The 19,029-nt window shown below is 37.3% G+C and overlaps 1 protein-coding gene across 5 annotated transcripts in view; it reads right to left on the bottom strand.

Moving 5' to 3' along the window:
* The window catches only part of JAK2 (Janus kinase 2), a 95,986-nt gene extending 76,957 nt beyond the window's left edge, over window positions 1-19,029 (bottom strand). For 4 of the 5 annotated variants that reach the window (XM_069001702.1, XM_069001708.1, XM_069001698.1 and 1 more), the window contains exons 1-2: window positions 18,910-19,029; window positions 18,265-18,377 (exon numbers count right to left, since the gene is read on the bottom strand). The gene's annotated coding sequence lies outside the window, so the exon portion shown is untranslated. The remainder of the gene's footprint in view (window positions 1-18,264; window positions 18,378-18,909) is intronic. The other variant, XM_069001707.1, reaches the window with a different exon arrangement.

Below are 19,029 nucleotides of genomic sequence, written 5' to 3'. Positions count from 1 at the left end.
CTATGGAAGCAGGAGAGGCAAGTGTTAACATTACTGCCAATTCAAACAAAATCTTTTGAATGCATGAGGGATCAACATGCAATTTATGAAGTCCAAAGAAACCTCACTTCAATTCTCAACTTTCTTATTAACTCTTCTACATGGTAGCTTTTGGTACATAAACAGATACATTTAACCACTTAAACCCCATTAAAAGCCAGAGAAACTTTAAAAGATTTCTATTCTATAAACATGCCAAAGAAATAAAATCTACTGAACCAAGGGCATTTACTTGAAAATTTACTTGTAAGAGAGCTATGTTCAGAGATGAACAAGCAGCTCAACTAGTTTTGAATGCCTACAAAACCAGCCACACTGCTATTCTATCATCACCAAAACCTACTATTACTGTATTTAACTATTAACTAATTCCAGTACCAAATTTACTAAGAAAAAAAAAAAAGCCTTAAATATGAAGGCTAATGCAGTCTAGTTTTTGCATACAGTGGTTTCACATTAGGTTAAACCTGTGAAATTCTGGAAAGCTGAAGTCTTACTCTCCCTTTCACCTGGTATTCCTAATTGCTCCCTACTTGCTCAGCACTTGTCTTTGTACCGTGACAACATCCAGTAAACCAGTTTCAGTTAGTCCTATTTAAAAGTTTTCAGCAAATCGGTTTTCTGCATTTTTTTCACTCCAAAAACTCAGGATTGCTAGCACAGATGCAGAGAAATGTACGCAAACATGCCCCACTCTATCATACATCAACTTGAAAATATATTCTACTTGAAAATATATCCTTAATGAATGCACCAAAGAAAATCAAAGTTTCTTGAAATCTGCAGGAAAACCAGCAGAGTTAAGAAAAACATGGTTTGTGGCTGGAAATTTGTATTTTCTCAGAAAGATGCTCAAGAAAAATCTAAAAATAAAAGGTTTCATACAGAAAGAAAGCCACGAGCATACTTTATACAGAGTGAGGCATTTAATTTAACCACAAATGTCCATAAAGGTTCTGCAGACATTTGCAGGGATTTAGGCTTAATAACCCATTGCATTCCACTTTGAGAAACCCACACTTTAGAAAGGTTGTTATACACACTAATTAGAATCTCAAAGTAATAATCAAAAGGGAAAAAAACCAAGCAAGATTATTTACCCTAGTGTTATGATTATTCATACACAGGTTCAATTCAAGCAAATATTTTCCTTGGTGTGAAACAGGACACCATTTTTATATAGCAACAAAACTGGAAGTCACAATTACTACATGTGAAAGTGACAAAAGAGTAGCAGCATAATAATAATAACAACAATAATAATAACAATAATAATAATAATAAATCATAGATTAATATAGTTGAAAGGGACTTAGAGTGCTCATTTGATCCTTTACCCCTGCTCAAAGCAGGGTCAAATTATACCAGGCTCAAAGCCTGTCTAGCAAAATTTTTACCGCATTTAGAGGCAGATATTTCACAGCCTCTCTGAACAGCTTGTTCCAGTGTTTGACTGTCCTCCCACCGAAAAAAAATTCCTTAATATCTAACAAAAATTTCCCATGCCCCTTGTGTTTGTTGTCTCTCATCCAAACACCATGTACATTCAAAAAAAAGTCCAGCTGCATGTTTTTAATAGCCTCCCACCAGGTAGTTGAAGACAACAAAGAGCCATCTCCTTAGACTTATCCAAATGAAAATACACAATTCCCTCAGCCCGCAGTACATCGTGTACTCCAGCTGTATTCATCTTTGGCGGCACCTCACTGAACTTTTTCCAGCATGCCAGTGTTGGAATGATCTAGTATTAAGAAGCTTTGAACTGGAATGCACAATCAGACAAAATTACTGGCCTTTCAAATAGAACTTTCTTTTCAAAGAAATACATTTTAGTGATACCAATGTTAAGTTAGATACTCAAGAAAAATGCAGGCTACACTTAGGAAATAATTGAGCATGCCCTGAAAAGTAGTAATCACAGTAACTACTGGTATAGTGAGAGCTGAATTGAGTACAAATTTTCAATATAATTGAGTAGTAAACATATCTTATAAGCACTGCCTAAATATATGGATCAGATTATGTGTTCTTTATACATACACACATATAACAAACATTATGCACATTCATTTTTACTTATATACTTTAATAAAGGACTTAGTCATCGTGGGTGGAGACCTTATGTACAACCTGGCTGAAATCCAAAAAAAGAAGTACAGTTCTATAGTATCTGTGCTTATTTAGGATTATTCTAGTTTGAAGACTATCTAGACAACAAATTACAAATATAAAAATTCTTAACTGCAAAAATTCAGGACTACATCAAAGAATAAAGCTATCATTCATAAGAACTTGCTGTCTCTCTTGAAGTCGTACACATTTGACACAACCACTAAACTTGCTGGAACAGCTTCTAACTTGCAAAAGTCCGCAAAACAATTGCAAGACCTGCATATGAAAGAAGAACAGTAACCCAAAAATTCTACTCCTATATAGGAACTTTGCTACACAACGAAAATAAACACAAAGTAGCTGGTTCAGTTTTAAACTTTCTTTGGGCTAACATGATTTTTTCTTCCAAGCAGTGCAGACCCAACTTTGACATGAGAGAATCCCTTTCCTCAAACTTTAAGGATGTTTCATAATACTCTACAATAGACTTTGCTAGGTTACATGAGAGAAAGTAGTACTTTACTGTGAGTAACATCAATGACCGACAAACTCAATCTGTAAATGGGAAAAAACCCCTAACACATAGGTGCAGACTGATTCCTGGAAATAAATAGTCTCTTTCTGTATTCAACAAAAAGGTAGAAAAAGATTCAAAACCACTTTTTTTTTTTTTTTTTTAACCCAGGATACATTGTGGGATGACTACCTCAGGCAGCAAGTAAGTAATGTCAACGCAAAAGAAAAAAAAATCAGAGAACTCATTTTAGCAAGAAAGAGATGTTTGTAATTGCAAAATGTTTGGAGATTAAAGGTTTTTTTCCCTTTGCAACAACAACAAAGTATGTCTCAGCAACCCAGTCTGAGGGCCAATGAATACAAGCAAGGACTATAATCACTTTCACGCTGTCCACTCTCTGTCCGCCAGACCTTATTCTTCTATTATCTTTAGAAGTTTCAAATGGAAATGGATACAGGAGTTTTCCCACACCTCTTAACTTACATTGCAATAGAGTTCTGGGACATGGAAGCTTGTAAGACCAAGAACTTCAAGGCTTTAACAATAAACAGGACCTGCTACACAGAAATATTGTCAAAGTAACAAGTCCAGTGGGTGCTAAATGGTGGTTGCCTCCAAAATGCTGTATCTGATATTTTATCTAGAACAGTGACCTTTTAGTAACCTAGTCACCTCAGCCATAACTCAGAAATCAACCTAAATAAACAGATAATACACATAAAACCTGCTTAGACTTACTAAGCTACTAGCTGAGTCACATATTACTCAAATGTTTATCATGTCCACATAACTCAAAATAAAAATGGTTTCATTCTAATAAATCCAAATAATTTTTTTGATTTCATAAGGCTTTGACTGAGAGCCCAAGAAGTGAAACAGTATCTGAATCCGCATATAAAAAAAATTAGAAATCAAATTAAGCAAGTTGCAGCTCAGTCAGATTAGGGAGTCTAACAAGCTTGATTGCTGACTTGCTGTAAGCATATTAATCTAAAATAAATTTCAACTTAATCCCAAAAGAGCAGAAACCAGGTTTTCTAGTGATAATGCTGAATCTTTTGCATATAGGTGTCTGGTTATTTTTAAATACACAGGAACAGAAAAAATGTGATCCAGATGCAGATCCTCTTTAAAACCACTTCCAAACATTTCTTTAAAAGACAACTTCAATGGCTGTAAATACATATGCAGTTATGATTATTCTTTTGTTCTTAGTATTTTAGGGACTTTATTTTATAGTGAATGCAATCAAATAACAGACTCCTTGCTTTGATGAAAGTCACCTATATGTTTTATCTCTAAAACAGTATTTCTCTGAATTACTTCAAGTACTGTAACAAAACTGAGTAACTAGGGGCAATAACATTGTCAGTTTAATGCCCACCCCATCTCACCACAGCAGAAGTACTAGAAATAAAACAATGACAAATAAAAACCTACTGGCATTCTTCATCTATGGTACTCAACTCCAGTTAATTCAGTTGTCCTTTAACTCAGTCAAATGAGCGTCACTGCAGCACTGAAAACCCCATCTTGTGAAGCCCTTCAGGAATATGTCTGCCAGGCCTTTACATGGAGCAAAGTGTCAGTACTCCAAACCTTTAACCCCTCTCTTTTCTCAGTGTTTTCTGCTCAAGGATCTCACTTCTCTTGTTTATCAGCCTTATTTGTAGGAGGCATTGGTAAGAGTGATGGTAAGCTTCCACATACTTTCTCATCCCTGCCTTGCCAAACCCCTTCCTATTAATGCTGTCTACCTCACTGTATTAGCAACTCTACTCTATAACCAAACCAACCCAGAAACACTTTTATGGTTGTCTTCCTTTTCACTCTGTTTTATGTGCTTGTCATTAACTGATAGATTGGGTGGGAAACTTTTGCCAATTCACTAATATAGGAGGTACAGCTGGACAGTCAAAGGCTTCACACACCAGAGCCCACAATCCTGGTGAATGGACAACATGTTACCGAAAACAAGTTGTTTTTCACTATGACCAAAACAGATGAAATATCATTATATCTTATTCCTTTTACAAATCCAAAGCAGTCCCATATGTAGTTCAACTGTCTTCCTAGAGCTATAGGTGCTCTCTAATTTGTCCTTTCTGTACTGCCTTTGCTCAGCTGCTGAGGGCTCCTTTACTGGCCCTTCATTTCACAAGCTTTTTCACTGCAGCAGCTTGGGCAAGTGGTACTATTTTTCCCTTTACCACACAAATGCAAATATATTGCCTGTACTGGTCCTGCAAAACCTCTAAATACTTCTCGAGTTGAGCATTTAGTCCAGCAGTACTATAATTATGCTGGCAGCTAAATTCCCTTCCATTTATTTCCTGGTTTAATTCCTCCCTTCTATTTTATACATCATAATCCTCTCCCTGCCCTGAAAAAGACAAAAGGAAAAATGGAGGGGAAAAAGAAACCCGCTTTTCTTCTTTCCACTTTATTCTATATCCCTGCTCTATTCTGTATTTTGTAAAAGTTCCCCACTTTAAGTTCCTTTTCCTTTGTTTATTCTGGGCATTCTGCATTTCCTACTTCTTCCTTCCTTTCCCAGCAGCTGGACTCCTCAAAAGAACTTGTTCTGACCCTTTGAGAGGTTCGGGTTTTTTTTTCCTTTTGGTAGAAGACAAAAGAGCCAGCTCTCTCTGGTATTCCATTTCCTTATCACTCAAGAGCATGCAAGTTGCTTTTGGAGCTGATAATCTTCAGTGTCTTCTTCTGTAACGGCTGGCAAGTCAATAATTTAAAATAATCCATGGAAAGTAGAAATTATTGATCAGGTTATTTATGTGACAACTGAACTTTACAAGACAGGATTATCTACAAACATGCAACACTCAAAGAATTACTTCTAATGGGGAAACAAGTTAAAAATGTATATAAAACCCAAAAATACATGGAAATAGATCTAGAAAAAGGTTCTAGAAAACTCATTTTCATGTAATCACTATGGGTAGTGTTGCTACAAAGAAAAACTGCCAATTTTTTCTTCTGCACTGCAAATTACTTTATTTCTGCCTGTGATGTTTAGATTACAGATCTCATTAGTTCCAGTACTATTATTGAGCTAAAAATTACATAAGGGTTTTTTTAAAATCTTCTATTTTTTGTGTGAAAGAAACACACCATTACAGATGTCAAATGATGTGTTGCTGTTATCAAGTTTAGGCATCATGCATCTGTTCCAAATAAATGGTGTAGCTATCATAGCAGTCTTGACAGTAAACATTATGTTCTTAAGTCAACTAGGATTTTCAGATTACAAGGACAAAAATGAAAGGACAGATAAATTAAAAAACTGACACTCCCACATACAGTCTGTGTAATCCACAGCTGACCTACCATTTCTTTCATTACTTGTACACACATTTAACACTTAAACCTTGGCTGTAAACATATACTGAGATCTGCTAAAGCCAGACTTTGCATGAACTAGTCCAACAGTAGCATTTTGATTATCTACTTGCTGAACACTGAGAGTACTTTTCAAATGTTTTGAAACTAGCAGAAACAGCAGCATTAGCAGTAATACATTTGAAATGTTCTATCACATTCTGAAAGCATATGAAATTCTAATCATTACCTAGAACTGACCCCAATATTCCATAAACAGAGGTATGGCATAATTTAAAATACAGAATGACTGATGTTATGTATGTATGCAATGATACACTATTAAAGATTCTCTCTAATAAAAACAACAGAATTGTATAACATTTTACAGTAAACACTGCATTTACAGCAGCGTACTTACGGGTATGTAGTTGTTTCAGTAACAAACAATTATATTATGTAGCAATTCACCCAGTGAGTAAGTACTGCGATCCAATATTTTAATTATGACTTCAAAACGGCCTCATCCATTACACAGGTAAAACAAAACTTTAAAATAAAAGTATGTAGGAACAAACAGGAGAGGAAATACCACAAATTATAATTGCAAAACCAATCCTGTACATGATCTGTATCAGTAGACAGAGGCATCATAAATAAAAGGCTTATTAAGCTGCTACTTTATTCCATCACATGGCCTAAAAAATGAAAGGACTACAACCTGAAATACGTATTTCCTCTTATTGCCCTGACAAGAAACTAAAAAGGTATTGGTGAAAACTAAGTAAGGAATGTGTTACATACATATGTAAGATACAGCATTTTCTTTGGAAATAAACAGTATTTTAGAGAAAATTTCAGTTTAAATTATGAAATCTTTAAGACTCACATACAGCCAGGGTGTCTGGCTCTCAACCATGGTGAATCAAAGGCTAGCAAAACACTTGCAGATAGCATGAACAGCTGCTTCAAACACCTACAAACATCAGTCTTTTCCTAGATCAATTGTCTATACTGAGGTTATAAAAGAACATTTCCAAAGTCTTATCACAAAGAAACTCTCCACTCTCAACACAGCAGCCTCACTGAAATTTGACATTACACAGTATTTTCCAACAGTTACTACCGCTGGAATAATTAAATATGTACAGTAACAGTTAAAAAGACCCATACAAGGACTTGCACCTCCCGTCTGTATTTCCATACAGATCCACTCATCTATCCACACCCTCACAGAACATTCAGTTCACTTTTGTGACACTTCACAGTCAAAGAAGTCCAGAATCACTAAATACTTTGAGTTGAAAAGAACCCACAGGGATCACTGAGCCCAAGTCTTAAGTGAATGGCCTGTATGGGCATTGAACCCACAAGCTCAGCATTAATACCATCGTGCTCTAGCCAACTGAACTAATTTCATGGCTTCTTGCACCTTCTTAAGTACCTGCCATCTGTATTTTCTTTCCCTCATTTGTAATACATTTTGACTTCCTATCATTATCCTCATAATCAGACTAAACATCAGTTCTCATCCAGTCTATTACCAAGCAACCTGCCAGTTTCTGTTTTCCTTCCAGACAAAATATAGATACTTCTCCTTCCTCACACTTCAAAAGAAATTCTAATCAAAATACCACACCCTTACCCACTGAAGCTAACAGAACTGAGTCTTTCCACAACCTGTTTTTCACAAGCAATTTGTTTTTTCCACTAACAAATCAAAACTAATTTCTTCTTCAAAGCCAGCAACAGTTCTCCTCCAACTGAAAGCAAATTTTCTAACGCAAAGATAATTTTAATATAGCTTAGCCCAGCTTGCACATACAATCGTATTTAATGCACTGTAAAGTACTTCTTGGTTATCTTATTTTCTTCCCATTTTCTCTCCAGAGGCATTCAAAACTTGAGGGAGTTTGCTCCAGCAAATCTGAGGACAACAGATCCAGAAAAACAAAAATTTGTTTCAGCAATGAAAACTGAAAGACAAAATACTTGGCTAGATTTGGGCCATGAAGTTTGATTCCAAGTAGGTCAGACCTTGACTACTGTCAAGTACAGAAAGCAATCTTAAAACCTACTTGATTCAGAGCAGAACAGCTAATGGCTGTTTCATTAACCAGAGGAATAAATGTAAGAAAGCAACAAAGCCACAACAGGGAAGATGTGGCTGAACATGACAGAAAAGTTCTGAAAAAGAAGAGTAAAGAGATAGTAAGAAGTTCATGAACAGAGAGGCATCTGGAGGGATGATGAGACAAAGCTGTTTACATTCTTGCTCTCTCCTTATTTTAAGCCCATTTTATTTCCAGAATCCTACTGAGTTTCTGCTTCTGCCTGTAAATTCACCTCATGCTTCACTACTGTGAAAAAGAAATACAGAAGTATTTTTGCTGTTGTGGTAAAAGAGGAAAATTTCTTTTCTGACAACAGTGGAAATATAACCATTTAGAGGTTATATTATATATTATAGGTTATATTATACTACATATATATATATGTATATATGCATATATATATATACATATACACACATATATGCATAATACATATACATATATACACACACCTATATATATTAAAAAAATATGCCAGTGCCTTTGACTAAGACTGTCTTCTTTTATTTGTAAGTTCAAAATAGTTATCTTGTATGTGGTGCAGTATCATTCATATGAGAAAGTTCACATTTTACAATTTAACTTTTTTTTTCTACCACTTGCTGTGTAAGCTTACCAAATAAGTCTACAAGTCCATTTAACCTTGTTGCTGCATCGTGTACATTTTTGCCAGAAAGGCTTTAATACTTTCTTCCCTGCGTTTCTCTTTTATCTCCTTTAAGTGTCATCGGTGACAGTGATTTCCCACCTTACTTCCCTGACAACAAGAGGATATGCAGCAGTTTTGTTTGCTTAGTTTCTTCCTCTAAAGGCTCAGTGAGTAACTAGAAATTATGTCTAGATGAGAAAGATGCTGTACCAAACAACAGGTAAGTATTCCAGAACCACTGTAATGTATTATAAAGAATTAACTACTAGATGAGAAATTAGATTTTCTTCTTAACCAGAAATAAGCAAAATATTGCTTCAACCAATAATCAATAATAACTATCACCATAGTGATAATTCTTGCATGTTTACTGCCTCTGAACATACTTCTCTCTAATAGGGGAAGTAATTAAGATGTTATTTTGCTTAACAATGGGATTTCTTCAAATTTCTCCTTTCCCCTTAATATTTAATAATCAAGAAAGCAGCCTAATAATTTAGGTCATTATAATTTGAAAAGAGGCAGGAACACAAAATTTAAAAAGCAATATAAACCAAAAAGAAGTGGAAACAGAAGGCAAGTATTCTAACATTACATATATATTTAGCTCCTCAAGTAAAAGAGCAAACCTTAGGAAGAAATGCAAGAATTTTAGGGACAAATATTATCACTAGTACAAGCTCTTATTAAACAAATTAAATGATGCAAAAAAATGGCATACTGATCCATGATATATTTATGTTCCTCAAGGGGAGATACCTGCATTCCACAATTAACTTTATTAGCAAGCAGCGAAATCACAGAGCAACTGTTAAGAAAGGCAAATATTAAAACTTGACTTGTGAATCTGTACACAGCAATCCAGTTTGATGAAACAACCATACTGCACTGGCACACCCTTGTACCTAGTTCTAGAAGACATTCATTCCAGCAAAACAGAAAGCATTGGTCTCAACAGGTTGAAGTTTAATGACCTGACAAAAACAAAAGACCTTAACACTTTGAAAGTTCCAGCAGGTTTAACAGTCCATGAATCTCAGAGTCTCAAAGAGAAAATTAAAAACAACACAAACTCCCAAATATTAATACATGTGTTTTATGCATTACGCTATACATGTAATATATAATTAAGTACTCAGCAATTTAATGGCCAGACAAATTTATTTATTCAAATTAAATATATCTTCTTTTAAGTTGACTGAAATTGATGCCATGAAGATTTTTTGCCTTTTCTTTTATACCCGTTATACCTTTTTACAACTTCTGTGTTCCTAGTGCTTTTTGCCTACATTCTTGGACTTGTTTGTCAAGCTAAGAGACGAAACATTTTAGAAGCCTCGTAGCTAGAGATCAGTGTGCCCCAGACCCCAAGGTCCTCCCAAAACACATTCTATAAACCAAGATAGAACCATCCAGGGGAAGGTTCCTTAGGGAGGGGGGCTCACTTGAGCCTCTCACTGGGGAATCTTTGATAGATATGCTAAGTAGTAAAACCTATAATGTTACACCAGATCTTTTGGGGGTTTTCGGCAGGGTGCATTTCAATGTATATGATCTGGACACATGCACCTAAGGATCCTTAAAATAAATAGCAAGGTAAAATCCCTTTTCCCCTCCTAACCATGTATGACTCTTGATTTTAAGACCAGGAAAAGGCATCAAAATTAAAGAGAACATTTAATATAAAACACTCATGTTGCACATTTACTTTTTAAACTGTTGTTCCACATATATAATCACTGAAGCAGCCAAATAGTTCTTTGCACTAATGTTTTTAATTAAACAAGACACATGGTGCATTTTTATGAAAGAAGAGATGGAATTTAATGAGTCCAATCTAGAATTTTAATTTTAATTAATTACATTATGCCAAAAAGCACAATGGCTATAATTTTCAACTATAGTAATTTTTAACTTACTGCTGGCATACGGCATTTCTAAGATTGAAATGTAACAAAAACATGATACTGTCAAGAAAAACTACAGTTGACATTATTAAATACAGTACTTATAAAGAAACATTAGATAACCAAATAAATTTATCAAAACATACTGTATTTTTCAAACTGTGCAGTTCATTAAAGATGAAAGCTCAGTTAATTACATGAGCAGAACAGCCTGTTTCTGGTCACAATATCCTTCAAAGATTTAAACCAATCATAGCTCATCATCGTATGGTTATTTTTACACATACAGGAAGAAGAATATATTCCCAGTTTGTTGGAAAATCTCTGGCCACCTACTGTCCTGGCTTCTATTTAGAAATCTGCCAATATTCAGATCTTGATTGAATTTAAAATTCTGAGTCTAGGCCCTATTCCACTAACAGAAAAAAAACGACTGGCAAACAGGAACAAGTTCACAGCAGAGGCCACCAACACAGGTGGACGCGGTAGCACAGACCCCGTGAGGACACACTGGAGAGCAGGGTCTATTCCACCTGGAAGAGACTGGGGACACCTAACAGCAGTTCCCAGTACCAACATGGAAATCACTCAGAAGATGGAGCCAAGCTCTTGTCCTCCATTCACAGGACAAGAGACAGCAAGAGCAAGTTGAAGCACAAAATGTTCAGAGAGGATATAAAGAGAAAGTCTGACATCCAGAGGATGGTCCAGCAGTTGATGTGTTGTCTCCATCCTTGGAGATTTTTATGACCTGCCTGCATACAGCTTTCATACCTGTTATGACCTCCTTACTGACCCTGCTTTATGCAGAACTTTGTAACAGAAACCAACTGAGGTCCCCTCCTCACTAAATTATTCTGTGGTTCTATACCTACAATACCTCTCTTTAACCAAAAGTTACATTATTTGACTAAATTTAGGCTTTAGTAGAATTGTAACTATAACCTGCAAACAATTTTCTTTAAAACAAACAATAAAGAAATCTTTTCATCTCTATTAGCTGCCTGTCCACTGAATATCAGGGATGATATGCTCTTGTTTTCATTCTGCGTGTCTCCTGAGCATGAAAGAGGACCATCACTTTTCCCGGCTTCATGGATATTTAACCCATTAACTGCATGATAAAGCGATCAAGGTCACTTCCCCTTAGGCATTCTCAGTCAGAAGCACTTCAGCTACACTGCAGCAACTCAAAATAATGAGTTTTTTATCCAAGACATACTAGAGATGTTGGAGAAGGAGCAAAGTAGTTTGACATATTAACACAAAGCACCAAGTGCTGCTCAAAACTAAAGCTTTTCTGTATTTCCAGAAATGGCTTCAAAACATCTAACTATAAAGCTGCTCAAAGGCCTTTCACAGAGTTTGGTTGAGCAGTCCACAAGGCTACTGCAAGGACAAGAAACTAGACAGTCAATGCCTTCTAGCATATTATGGCATGCGGTTAACGTGCTGTAATACCAAGTCATGACAAACTTTAAATATCCTTCTATAAAGTGTGACTAAGAAATAGTATTTCACCACCCTGCACAGTCATAACAACTGCACAACCACATCACAGCTTAACAACTTAAACTACAAAAAGAGACATCATGTATTATCAACCTACTCAAAAATTTTTATCTCAGGTTCATGAGTTCAAAAAAATTATGTGTCAAAACTCACCAAACCACCATAAAAATCAACATTTTTGCATTCCAAAGTGAGTTTAAAAATCAGTTTTGTAGGTTGGCTGGCAGAATTATTGATAAGTGCCATGGTTTAGGAATGGTATTTCCAGTTCAGTACTCCCACTAAAAAGAAACCCTAGCTGCTCCCCCCATGTCCCCACTCCGGTGAAAGACACAAAAGGCAGAGATTACAGGTTGAGAGAAGAACAATTTACTGGAAACAGCAATGAGATAAGAAAACAGTAACAGCAACAGTATTAATAACAAAAGTGTAAAAATGAGGGTGATTTACATGCAAAATGCTCCCCAAAGGCCCCAGGTTCCCTTTGCCCACCACACTTCTTGACCCGAAGCCTCACCCTTCCTTCCCAAAGTGAGAGTGCCCTACTTCTGACAACACAGATGAAGTGCTTGGTATAGAATAACAACCTAGACGCTTCCACATGGCTCCAGGCTCCACCCCCATGCAGCTACTGCAGAAAAATTAACTCTGTCTTGGCTGAAACCAGGACAGTAAGACAGCAATATCAGCAAGTGGCAGAGCTCTTTGGAAAAAGACCTGGAAAAAATACCAAAGCCCAAGAAAACTACGGCACAGCTTAAGGGTGCTGCAGTCTAAAGATACCGTTCTAAACACTGTTAATACACCTGAACCAGTTTGGGTAGCAAAGGCCATGTGAAAACTCCAGTGTCCTGTACAGTTTACGCTGCTGTGGCTTCCAGCTGCTAAAAGACAAACAAGTTCAGGTACACACCTACATGATGTGTTACCATCACACATGCAACTATATTGCAAACACAGCTTCAAATTCATTTGGTTCTGATTGATACTGGTGTGATCTGATTAAACCTCAGCCAAATAAATTCCCTGGTTTATTTATTCTCCACTTTGATGCACATCCATTTCATCACACTGCTTTTAGGTCTGCCAGTGCCTAACAATGAAAAGTGAAGATTCCATTTCATTTTTATGTCCACTTTGCACAGTGCCTATACGTTTTACTAAGTCTTGCACTGTTGTTATCACAAACTTAAGTCTAACATGCTTCTCCCCAGCTTCTGCAAGCTTGCTTATGAAATACTCATTGAAATTCAGTACAAGTCCATCATCCTTTCAATGTCCAAAACACGGTTTTGGTGTGCTAGGCTCCAGTTTTAGGGACTAAAAGACCCATAAGGAATAGAATAGCCTAATGTTAGCCAACTACCCTGAAATCACCCTTAACTGAAGAAACCAGGTTAGGAGAAAAGCAACCAGAATTACATTTTCACAAGCTCCCTGAAAGAGAGCATAGTTACAAAGGTTTATGAAGACCCAGGTATATGGCAATTAAAAGATAACCATGCACCTATTTACACAGTTTTTAGAGTAGTTCCAAAGTCTGTCTTTTGGGAGCCAGCTGTTGGATTGTCACATGCTTTACTGCCCACAGCTGAGGATCTGGGTCTTGAGCAATCCAGTGCCCTCCGATTCCACTGGGAACCCAACATTTCTTTTGTAGTTCACTCCATCTTCAGGGTTATCCAGGATGTGATTACACAACATTTTCTCTGACATTGCAAGCCAGTTTAAGAAGTTACCCTGTCCATTCCCTTTCCCTCATGCCACTTGTTCCAAATGAGACAAAAAAATTAATTTTAACTTAGGTCACTTGTGATACAGTTTACAGCTCAGCCCTACAAAAAGCTGTTGTGTTTACACAATGGAGGGAGCAGCAAATTCCAGTGTTTGTGAGAGGCTAAGGAAAGAAAAGTCTTGAGAACAAAGACAGTTTCAGAGAACAGTTAATACACATCATGAAACTCCACCTTATTTTTAGGTGTCTGTGACTTCATGGTTTGTAATTCCATCTCCATGGTTTATAAACCCCTCTTTTATTAGGAATTAATGTTTGTTTTCCAACTGTCTTTGTCCTCAAATGCTCTTGCCTTAGTCTCCCAGTCAAATTTTTACCTAATACATAACTCAGAGACCACCTGCAGCCATACCTCTGACGTGAATCCATGTAACTAATCCCATAATTTCATGCTGAAATTAAAAGGCCTCCCAATCTAAATGCACTTAAGTAACTAAGGCCTCTAAAAACTGTTTGATAAATACAGCTACCAAATGTACTGTATATTTATGTATCAAGATTGGATATTTAGAAGGCAAAGAGTTTCTTACTTTAGAAATACCTGACAGTGCTAAAAACCCAAGATGTTGACAGGGTTATGACACACTGAATACTGACGAACATTTTGAAACCCTTGCAGTCAAGCAAGACTAATGGATATCAGAGATGGAAAATACTCATTTAAAGCATATTAGACCTGTACACTAACACTATTCCTCTAAGATACTATCCACCCACCAAAAAAACCTCAAAATTCTTGCACTGTTTCTTGTGAACAGGATTATATAGACTGTGCAAAAAAAGGTCTCAAAAACTGATTTAAACTGATTTGATAGTTACTCTCACTAAATACTACAAAAAAATAAATCCTTGAGACCAATGAAGTCACATGGACAAGCTTTTTTAAATTTTCAATTATACATGCAAGTAACTTTAATCACAACACTTTAAACATGTCTAATAAATCCATTTATTTAAAACACCTGTAAAAGACTTTCTTAGGTCCTGAAATTTACTGCAACTGCACAAGCACATAAGCAGAACGATAAAGGTAACACCAGCTAAATCAGCTGCACTAAACCGTTGATAAAAAACTTTACACCACAAACAACACATAGATCAAGAACTGCAGTCAATATCAGGAAAGGTCCCACATGGGGCTGGCACGCAGAGCAAGAAATACCACACCATACATATTTATGCAAGCATATAAGCACTTTCAAAGTCCTAGCCTAAAAACAACTTTGGTGATAACGGGCTTACATGAGACTTGAGCAGGATCAAAACTGAGAGCTATCTAAGCAAAAAAAACAGAAGACAGATAATGTCTGATATCAACAAACACAAAATAATAAACCCCTGAAAGAATGACTCGCAGTTATTCCTACGTGACACTAAATTCTAAGCCAAATGTAAGCAGATAAACAAAACAACCACTCCCAGGATGTGCCGCTCAACAGAATCTCTGCTTAATACAGGCACACACAAGACAAGAAACGAAGTGTTCTGATGAAAAGAGGGAAGGTATTGAAAACATTCTTAATTCACCCGGAATATTGGCTTTCATGACATCACAAAGACCACAGAAAAACAAAATCAGTTCATAGATTTGTACGAGCTATGAACAAATACTAGAGAGTCTAAGAAAAAAGAAAATACATGCACACGTATATCCCCTGCCCCCACCCCTGCAAAAAAACCACCACACAAAACCAGAAGAAAACCAAGAAGACAGAAAATCAAAGCATCAAGAGCTAACACCTCCCTTCCTAATAAAAGGAAGTGTACAACCATGATTAAAAGCAATAAAAGGAACCATGAAATACTGGTCAGTAGTCATTGTCAAAGACAGATGCAGAGACAATTCACCTCATAAAAGGACAATGCTTCTATTGATTTTAAATCAATAGCTGCCTGCACCAGATTGGAGGGGTTTTTTTCTACAAATCAGATTTAAAGATTCAGCTTTGACTGTGTGACACAGTAACTACATAACCAAAATTAGATGGACAATTGCCTTCTAGGCAAGTCATTCTACATAACACATGAGAGTTATCACTGTCCACGAGAACCAGACCTCTCTGCATCCACTACTGCATAACCCACAGAGCTTGACATTTGAGTGAGGCATCGTCCTTTTTCTTTGAGCATCTTACAGGTTGCAACTGACAATGAGAACCTACCTTGCACTTGTTCCTTGCAGCTCTCACTGCACTGAGACGCACAGAACCCATTTAAGTGAAACATACAATGTACTCTCTAGATGAACACAGTATGCAGCAGAGAGCATCTATTTGTATGCAGCAAATAAAACTGGATTACAGTTCCTTCAGCAAAACTACTGTAAAGAAGCTTCTTTGTATATTCACATTTTTGTACTGTTTTTGACATCTGCATAAAGACAGATCTATCTTACAAAATAATTTTGAAAATCTCACATTCAGAAATTCAAGAAAGCTCCTCATTCCCCTTCTGATAAAGAAATTTCATCTGAAACAAGTTAAAGAAATACAAACGTAAGCATGAGCTCAAATGTTGACTCAAATCATACTAGTGTTACTCATATTAGTCATCTTACTGGGCTCATGCTGAGAACCCCATGGGACATATGAATACATAAAGAACCCACCAAAATCAGTGCACAGCCAGGGTCAGAGGCTTTGAAACAGCAGCTCTATTAAGTCAAATGAAAAAAATATAACTGTGTACTGCCTAATGACAGTGATAACATTTGCATGCAAGCCCAGGTAAAAAGTAGCAGTTGTGTTACAAGAAAAATGCTAACCTGAAGAAAAAAACCAGGAGCACTAGGATAGGATAATTTGGGTTGAAAGGCGCCTCAGGTGGTCATCTCGTTCAGCCTTCTACCCAAAGTTCCAGTTACTTTTCTTAAAAAAAACCACCAGATTTTGGTTGCCTTGTTCCAGTTGGGTTTTTCTAGAACACCACTTTTTTAGAACAAATACTTGTTTTATTATTGCATAGTCAGTTCTGTTAATTGCTTTTTAATTGCGAGTTTTGTAACTTTTGATACCCTTCTATTCATAATTAACACCATTTAATTACTGTTTCTGTTTAATACTAACACATTTCTGAATTTTGTTTATTTCCCTTTTAAGGCTCTTTCAAATGAGATCTCAGGTTAGTTCTTGTAACTGCAAACATCGTCACTTAGCTTTTTGTTTACATAAGGTCATACTTTAAAAATGCCCCAGAGCTGAGATAAAAAGAGACCAGTGGCAAAGCAACAACCTCATTCAGCAAATCCTTTTCTTCTAACTTCAGAAGGATGATGCCACTGCTAGTAGAACATGGCAGCAACACTCACTTTAGTACTATTCTGCACTCATGCATAACATTACCTCCAGATAGTTTGGAAATGGTTATTCTACAGAGATTTCAGCTTTTTATTAGCCTAATCATCACTTTAAACAGCTACAAGTAAAAAGCAGTAGCAGCCTCCTTTCATTTTCCATTCTGCAGCTCCAGTCAGTCTGATTTGACCAACAAGGATGTTGGACCACTTTCTGCATTCCACGTACTTCTTGTTCATTACAACTTCCCCTCCCAGCAGCAAATACTACTTCCCCATGTTGCTGGTGTTGGCACTTACAAAAATGAAATTCTCTGTAAATAGCTCAATTTTAAGGTTTCTCTGGAAAGTGCACCACTGCTTAAAATCCCTGTTATTTCACACAATAATACTGAAGTTGTTTAATTCAAAATTCTAGATTAACACCATGTAAGTAACTCTGGATGCACTCTCATCAAGCAGAAGACAGTAGTGGCTACTGTATTCCTACTGAATCTTCAAATTACTGACAACAACCTTAAAAAGGGAAGAAAAATGGGCATGCCCAAAGAACATCACTGCAGTATTAGCCCTTTATCAGTTATGAAGAAGACTGAGATGCAGGGAAGGAAAAAAAGTTAATCCACATAGCTGATCCAAAATACCTTTAAGTGTGCGCAGAATCTCTCTACAGTCTTCTGTCAATACTAATTTTCCATAAAATAGAAACTTAAGAAACACTTCTCTCTCACCTAAATTACATATACATTTAACTGGCAATAGAAGAAATGAAGTAGATAATAAATTGGTAAGATTTACAGAGCTAAGATGTCAGAAACACTGATCATTAAGCAACTAATGATCAAGTGCAGAATCGCACTAAAAACTGTAAATAGCCATTACAATCTTCCCAATTAAGTTTCCTTCTGTCCAGAAACCAAAAGGAATACAGTCAATAATTCTCAGCATAAGACAATTTATGGATAAACAAAGGAAGGTGCTATTTTCTCACCTGTCAGTGACTGCAGAAGTGAGAAATTTGAAGACAATGCCACAATCAGGTTCTAATTAGATTTCAGTTGCAAAAAAAAAAAAAATCTGAGGAAGTTTTATCTGATTTTTTTCCTTAAAAAAAAAGGAAAAAAGAAAATGAAAAATAAATTATCTTGTGAAAATTAATCAAATCCATTAATTCACAACCCACATCTAACAGAACGTTTCCCCACGCAGAAGCAAATTCAATAGACACATATAGAGAAAAACCACAAATGTGGTTTCGTGACTGTTTGCCCTCCTTCTGCGAAGTGATTTTTTTTTTTTTTAACGCCACAAATAAGTATTCGCGAGGAAGTTCTCCCGCAACACACAGCACCTCCACCGAAGAGGCGCGGCAGCCACACTTCCAGCCTCCCCGCCGCCCAGGTCGGCCCCGGCCCGCCCCCCGGGAGCGCTGTTTACGGAGGGGGAGGAAGCCAGCGCGGTTCCCCGCTCACAGCGCCCGGCGGGCAGGGCCGCCCGTCCCCCGAGCGCCCGCCCGCCCCCGCCGGCCAGGGGGGAGCCCCCGCCCGCGGGACGGGGCGCGGGACACGGCGGTGCAGCCGCCACCCCGCCACCCCCACGGCCCCGCCGGCGGGCGGGCGCTGCCGACCCCACTCACCGCGGCGGCGGCTGTGCAGCGCGGCGCGCAGGCAGCGTCCCGTCCGCTCCCTCCCCATGCACGGCGGCGCCGGCCGGGGACGCGGCGGCAGCTCCGCGCCGACCCGCGCTCTGCCGCTGC

Source organism: Aphelocoma coerulescens, assembly GCF_041296385.1.
Source record: "Aphelocoma coerulescens isolate FSJ_1873_10779 chromosome Z unlocalized genomic scaffold, UR_Acoe_1.0 ChrZ, whole genome shotgun sequence".
Lineage (NCBI taxonomy): Eukaryota > Metazoa > Chordata > Aves > Passeriformes > Corvidae > Aphelocoma > Aphelocoma coerulescens.
This window is presented reverse-complemented; position numbering and strand designations above follow the sequence as displayed.